This window comes from Trichosurus vulpecula, chromosome 8 (assembly GCF_011100635.1).
Source record: "Trichosurus vulpecula isolate mTriVul1 chromosome 8, mTriVul1.pri, whole genome shotgun sequence".
NCBI lineage: Eukaryota > Metazoa > Chordata > Mammalia > Diprotodontia > Phalangeridae > Trichosurus > Trichosurus vulpecula.
Window position 1 is genome coordinate 14,077,225 of NC_050580.1, and position 7,193 is coordinate 14,084,417.

A 7,193-nucleotide genomic window follows, 5' to 3' on the forward strand; every position below is an offset into this window, starting at 1 on the left:
TCACCTGGACTATTGCAATAGCTTCCTAATGTTTGATGATGCCTAAAATTTCTCCCTTCAATCCATACTTTCCATAACTTCCAAAGTAGTATTTGTAAAGAAAGGTCTGGCTATGTCACTTCTCTGCTCAAAAAGCTCTCATGGCTCCCCTTTGCCCCAAGGATAAGGTCCAGAAGCCTCTTTTGGCATTTCAAGCCTTTCAAAGTTTGCAGGTATATTGCCCATTACTGTCTATTCTCCCTTATGTTCCAGACAAACTGGACAACTTTCTGTGCCCTGTACTTAGCATTCCAGCTCAAGCCTCGTCCTCTTCACCTCTGGCTCTTAACATCCTCTGTTCCCTGTACGTTCAATTCAAGCACCGCATCCTATGTGAAGCCTTCCCCGACAGCACAAATGACTTCATATTTATGCTATGTTTAAGTGTACATATTTTCCCCTCCCAAAAGAATGTCAGGTACTAAACAGTTTTTGGCCTTCTCTAGCATTTAGCACAATGCTTGCCACATGGTAAACACTAAATAACTGCTTGTCAAATGAATGAGTAAATAGAGTTTTGGACTTGGATTTCTGATGAGAAGGCTAGTGTTCTTTTTTTAAAAATATTTTTTTTATTTTTTGTTTACATCACTCAGTTCCATAAATTTTTGGGTTCCAAATTTTCTCTCCCTCCCTTTCCTCCTCTCTCCCCTCCCCAAGACAACATGTAATCCAATGTAGGTTCTACATATACCTTCACATTGAAATTATTTACATAATAGTCCAGTTGTGAGGAAGGATTATAATCAGTGGAATGAATCATGAGAAAGGAGAAACAAAACTAAAAACAAAGGAAAAAAAGAGAGCAAAATGTTTGCCTCAATCTGCATTCAGATTCCATAATTCTTTTTCTGGATATGCGTAGCTTTTTCCATCATGAGTCTTTTGGAGCTGTCTTTGGACTTTGCATTGATGAGAGGATTCAAGTCTATCAAAGTTAGTCCTTATAGATACTGTGTATCTGTAATCATGTATAATGATGTCATGGTTCTGCTCCCCTCACTCAGCATCAGTTCATATAAGTCTTTCCAGGTTATAATGAAGTCTGTCTGCTCTTCATTTCTTATAGCACAACAGTATTCCATTACATTCATATACCAAAATTTGTTTAGGCCTTCCCCAATTAATGGGCATCCCCTTGATTTCCAATTCTTTGCCACCACAAAAAGAGCTGCTATAAATATTTTTGTACATATGAGTCCCTTTCCCACTTGTATAATCTTTTTGGGATATAGCCCTAGAAGTGGTATTGCTGGGTCAAAGGGTATGGGAAGGCCAGTGTTCTGTCCACTGAACCACACTGATTTATGGTATGGCAAGAGCAAAAGAAACTAAATGGTGTTTCAGATTAGTTTGTGGTGGGTCTGGTAAAAAGCAAAAAATCCAAAATATCCAAAATGATATTTTTTAAAAGTTAATTTTTAAATTAAAAAAATTAAATTAAATATGAATTTTAAAAGTTTGAATCCCCAATTATGACCTTGGACAAGACACTTCTTCACTCTGGATCTCAGTTTTCTCAACTATAAATTATAAGCGCTGAACTAGGTCATCTCTAAGGTCCCTTTCAGCTGTAAATATATCTTAAATCGATACTAATAGGTTTGCGTATTTTGGAACATTAAATCAGATTTGGAGAATGGATGGACAGAATAATGAAAATCCTACAATCTTTGTCCCACCTCATTCTAAATTACAAGGAAAATCTTGGATAACAACAGCAGTTACCCATTTTGGAATTGAGCAAAATCCTGAGCCCTGTGGCTCCCATTCACTGAATACAATTACCCAACATCCTGAATAAGGCCTACTTTAAGAGAATTTCATTTACATGATTACCACAGAAACCAAGAAACCCTGTGGGGTGAGGCCCCTGCCTGTATTAACCAATTTCCCTTTCTATTCTGCATCATACAGAAGAGTTGATAGTGGAGTAAAAGCATCTCTTAAGGGGAAGATGAAAGTTTGATTTAAGATAGAGAAGGGAAAGTGAGATACTCCTTTCTGCCTGCTTTCTCTGGGAAGAGTTGTGACTGTTAGAGCTGCTCTTTAGAGGAACCTGGTTACTGTTCTGTGAATAAGATAACAAATGGTGTTTATCATTTGCCGATCAATACTGCCTTGTTTGAGCTGTTGGCGTTACTCAGAAGCATAAAAAGTAATGTGAACCCTTGGGCAACAGTACTAATCCCCAGAAAGGACAGCAGCACCTTCTTCTCTCCCTTTAAGACTTCAAGAACTTTTTGATTTCATCTTTTTTTAAAAGAAAATGCTTTCCTTGCACTTTAAAAAGCACACATATTTGTCACTTCCCAATGACTTCTTGCCTCAGCAGAAAACTTCCTTGTAACAAAAAAGTAGAGGGAGTGGAACTATCATTTTAGTAGTATAAGCAACTCCCAAGCGAGTCGAGTTCCTCCACCAGTGCAGGTCAACACTTTCTCTGCAACTTATAGTCTTAGAGTACCTTAGAACACAGAGACATTAAGTAGCATACAGCCAGTATGGGTGAGAGGTGGTACTGGATGGTCTTTATCCATTATATCAGGATGCCTTATGATGTGTGATATATCCTGCATCAGAGGACAATATATTAAATTGATGTTGGACCAAAAAGCTGAGTTAAGCTAAAAAATTCAATATATTAGCCATGGCTTGAAAGTATATATATATATATATATATATATATATATATATATATATATATATATATATGTTATTCCATGTCTTTGTTTAGAGTTGGGAGGCCATGCTTCACTATTAGTGCTGTGATGTTGTTATAGGCCAGTATGTTCTCTGCCTGAATTTACTTAGGTAGGTTTTGAAAGAGATCATTTTTGATCATCCAGTTGTGGGAATAGCCTATCTCACATCAATAGGGGTTCTTTTAGATCATAGGACAAAGGATATTATGGCTAACTGTGAAGATTTTCCTCAAAATCTGTCCAAATCTGGGACTATGATCATAGTCCCATAAAAGTAACATGGTTACAAATTTGGTAATAATTATGGAATCCTTTGTAATAGTTCTCCTCAAATTATATTGTTTTATGTGGATTTTTGTGAAACACTAGATATTGGGTTAGCTAAGAAGTGAACTGGACCAGATAAGGACATGGAAAATATCCTATGCCAACGGTGTGAGATCTCCATTGCTCTATGAGTCACCCTTGACTTTGATTCTTTGGTGACTATGGTGTTGCAAGGTTTGCAGCTATGCTGTATTATAAGGAAAATATTTGTGTTAAAGAGATAGGTCCTTGTGCCAGGGAACAAGTTGGGGGTCACAGGTTCCCAAATTCAATCCAATGCACTTTTAACCTCTTATTTAATTCTGGTCCAACTTATTGTTCATTTGTCCCACATCTATATAACTACAGTTTAACTCATTACTTCCTTAAATAAGCATTTATTAAGCACCTAGTACGTGCTTGGTATTTTCCTGGGTGCTTAGGGTATGAAGACAGAAAATGACACAATTCCTCTTAATAAGGAACTAATAATAGACTGGCTACCCAGCTGTGTGAGAAGAAATAATGGACCAGAAAAGGAATTGGTCCCATCATATAGCAAGAGAGAATGATGCTAGAAGAACAACCTGAGTATGCTGGTCCCCAAGGGCTGTGAGAAGTTCTAGAGGAAAACCTCTAGCATTTTGGAGGGATCTTCTTTGGAATATCAAAGGGAGAACTTTGCTAAGAATTATTTCCGAAGATATAGATATATTGAGAAGATATTTTGCATATATTATCTCATTTGATCTATCAATCAATCAACAAATATTTATTTAGATTTCGGTATGCATCAGGCTCTCCACTACGCACCATGGATGCAAAGATCAAAGTGACACAGTCCCTACCACCAAGAGCCTTACATCATAATGGGGGAGACTAGACACACATACATATATGTATATATGTGACCATACATAAGTATGTATATAATGTATTCAAATGAAGTCAAAACAAAATAGAAGAAGCACACGATTTTCCAAAAAACAATGAAGATCCTGGAGGCCAGGATGAGATTGGAACAGAGAGAGTAGAATGGGTCTAGATCTGTGATTTCATCCACACTGGGAACTTGGGAGATAATACTGGCCTCTAATCTCCTCCCACTGATACAGATCAGAAACTTTTCTCTAACTCATAGCCTCAGAGAGTTGATCCAGGCACTGGCTTATCTACACAGTTAATCAGCCAATAAATCAAGCATTTACTAAGTACCTACTATGTGCCAGGCATAGCATTTCACATTAGAGATATAAAACCAAAAGCAAAGCAGCTAGTTTTTGTTAGAAGTAGAATTTGAACTCAGCTCCTCCTGATTCCCAGGGCAGCCCTCTGTCCATTAGGCTGCACTGCCTCATGAAGAGTTAGCCTCGTAAGGAGCAAAGTGCTCCCATTTGTTTTATCTCTTTACGACACCCCTTCCTCATTTTGCTGTATAGTGAGTAGGGGGAGGGAGTCATTACTAATATTCAGGCATTATCAATATCTTGCCAGAAAATACAGTCCCATGAAATAGACCTGAGGTTTGCAGCTAAGTGGCACAGTGGATAGAGCACCAGGACTGCAGTAGGAAAACCTGAATTCAAATCTGGCCTCAGATACTTACCAGCTGTGTGACCTTGGACAAGTCACTTAACCCTGTTTGCCTCAGTTTCCTCATCTGTCAAATGAGATAGAGAAGGAAATGGCAAACCTCTCCAGTGTCTTTGGCAAGAAAACCCCAAGTGGGTCATGAAGAGTCAGACATGACTGAAATCATTCAACAACAACTTGCATGTTTGCCTCACAGTTTGCAAAGTGAAGGCCTGGACACTTGGAGAACCATGTCATATTACTGTTAACGATCAATGAATCAAGTGAAGATTTATTGAATCTCTACAGTGAGGAGGTCCCTAGGGACACACATGCAAAGAATGAAAGAGCTCCTACTCTCAAGGGGCCTACAGATGGCAGAGATGTATTCATAGCTAAGACGGCCAGAGTGCTTTATTATACCCATAAAAAACCAAATCAGCCTCGAAGCGAAGGGCCTCCAACATGGTTAATGGATCCCCTTAGGTTTGATGAAGCCATGCTAGAAAACTCACTTCCTGTTAGACCAGAGTGAAATAAACTGTTTATGAATCATCAACAGCTCCTAAACCAGTCCAAATGAGTGACTGTCAAATTGGGAACTTTGGTGCTTCCTGAGAGAATATTCCCTGTAGACGGCTCAGACTCTTCATGCTAATAATGCCAGTTTTTAAAAGCATAACCCAACTTTCATCAAGGAAGTTGATGAATTGAGCCTTTCTTTTCCAAGTGAGCAAAGTTGGGAAGGGACAATATTGTGAACAGGCTGTCTGGGATGACACCACTAGCCAGGTCACCATGGAAGAGGACCGTCTAGTGGTTAGCTTGACCCATCTAAGCTTTAACAGGTCCAAAGAAAACTTTCCCTCAGCATACCCCACTACCCAGTCCTTCATTTAATCATTCGTTTATTTGACATGAGTAGAAAGTGCTCCATGTAAGGGCATCCACACCCTTGTGCAGGGGGAGATTTTGGTAACATCTTTGAAATAACAATAATTATAAAATAATATTTATTATTGCTAATAACAATTACTAAGCATGGTAGAATTGACTTGGCATCCAGGGAACTGGGTTCATTCAGGTTTGGGTTTTGTCATATGTTAGTAGTGTGACTGTAGGCAAGTCACTGAACCTCCCTATGCCTCAGTGTTCTCATCTATAAAATGGAGTAATAATAATTGCCTCACAAAATTGTCTCCTGACCTCGAGGAGTAATTTGTGAGGCATACAACCACAACCACAACCGCAGCAGCAGCGACAACAACTTATTATAGGCTTTTCAAAGCCTCTACATACATTTGCTCATTTGAATCTTACAATAACCCCATAAGGTAAGTGCTATAATTTTTAACATGCCCATTTTTTCAGGTGGAGAAGCTGAGGCTCAGAGGTATGATGAAATTATTTTCCAGGGGCTGCACAGTTAAGAAGTGTCAGAGTCAGGATCCGAACCCAGATTTTTTTGACTACAAGGGTTCTACTGTGACAGAGAAGTCAGTAAGTATGGCCCTGGAGTGAGGAGGGAAGCAGTGAGGAGCTAATAATTAGTTGGAAATTGAAAGCAGAGTTTGGGAACTGGGGACCTAAAGGGAGATGACAACGTCGAGTCTCTTGAATCCTCACTTCTTTGATATATCTGAGAGAGCAGGTCTGCAGCCCACCCTGCAGCCTGTCCACTGCTATGAATGGGCCAGAACCCAGAGGGCCAAGTCAACACTTTTTTCCCTTCTCAGAAATGCACTCGGCATGTTCAGCTAAAGGGCAGGCCACCCTATTACCCAGTGACACAATGTGTCCAGTGCCTCCTTTTCCTTCAGGGAGAAGCAAGACTCAATGAGCCCAATGAGTCCAAATGAGGCTCAGAGATGCCCTCACCCAGCGCCCACTGCTCACCCACTGCACAGATTCTAAGAATTTAAATGGCAAGAAACAAAGCCCAGGTACCATACCTGAGCCCTTCCAGCGATCCCCACCCGGAAACTTGTTCCTTGGTTATGGAGAACTGGCAGCAACGTGTCACCCTGCTTATCCTCTATTCACCATATCAAACTCCAAAGGTTCAGTGCCTCTGAGTTTGGTTTAGAATCTCAGGAAGTTAAACGTTAACTCAGCCTATCTCCCCTGGCCCAGCAGCCCTTTGACCAGCTCACCAGGTCACTAGAGCCAGACAGAAGCTACGAAGCCACAACTGTTTACAGAAGCTGCTCAATTTTGTTTGCAAAACGAATCATCCCAACTGATATCATTTTGAAACCCATCTGTCCCAACACAGCGAACCCTAAATTTCTTATTAGGAATCAATCATTACTTTGAGGAATAAATACTTAAAAAACCCTTCTTACTACAAACTAACATAGGACCAAAGATTTAAAGCTGAAAGGGATTTTCAATGCCTCCTAGTCCAACACCTTATTGTACAGAGGTGGAAACTGAGGCTAGGAGTTCAGCATTCTAATCATGAGTCAGAGGTAGGATTTTAACTCGGGCCATCCTGATTCCAAGCACTGGCCTTTTACACACTTGACCATGAGAAGGACCTTTGGCTTGTCCAGACTGCCCATTTCTTAG

General features: G+C 39.9%; 1 protein-coding gene across 4 annotated transcripts in view; it reads right to left on the reverse strand.

The window, feature by feature from the left end:
* The window catches only part of A1CF (APOBEC1 complementation factor), a 103,234-nt gene extending 96,572 nt beyond the window's left edge, over nucleotides 1–6,662 (reverse strand). For all 4 annotated transcript variants that reach the window (XM_036734750.1, XM_036734751.1, XM_036734747.1 and 1 more), the window contains exon 1: nucleotides 6,575–6,662. The gene's annotated coding sequence lies outside the window, so the exon portion shown is untranslated. The remainder of the gene's footprint in view (nucleotides 1–6,574) is intronic.
* Nucleotides 6,663–7,193: the final 531 nt, after the last annotated feature.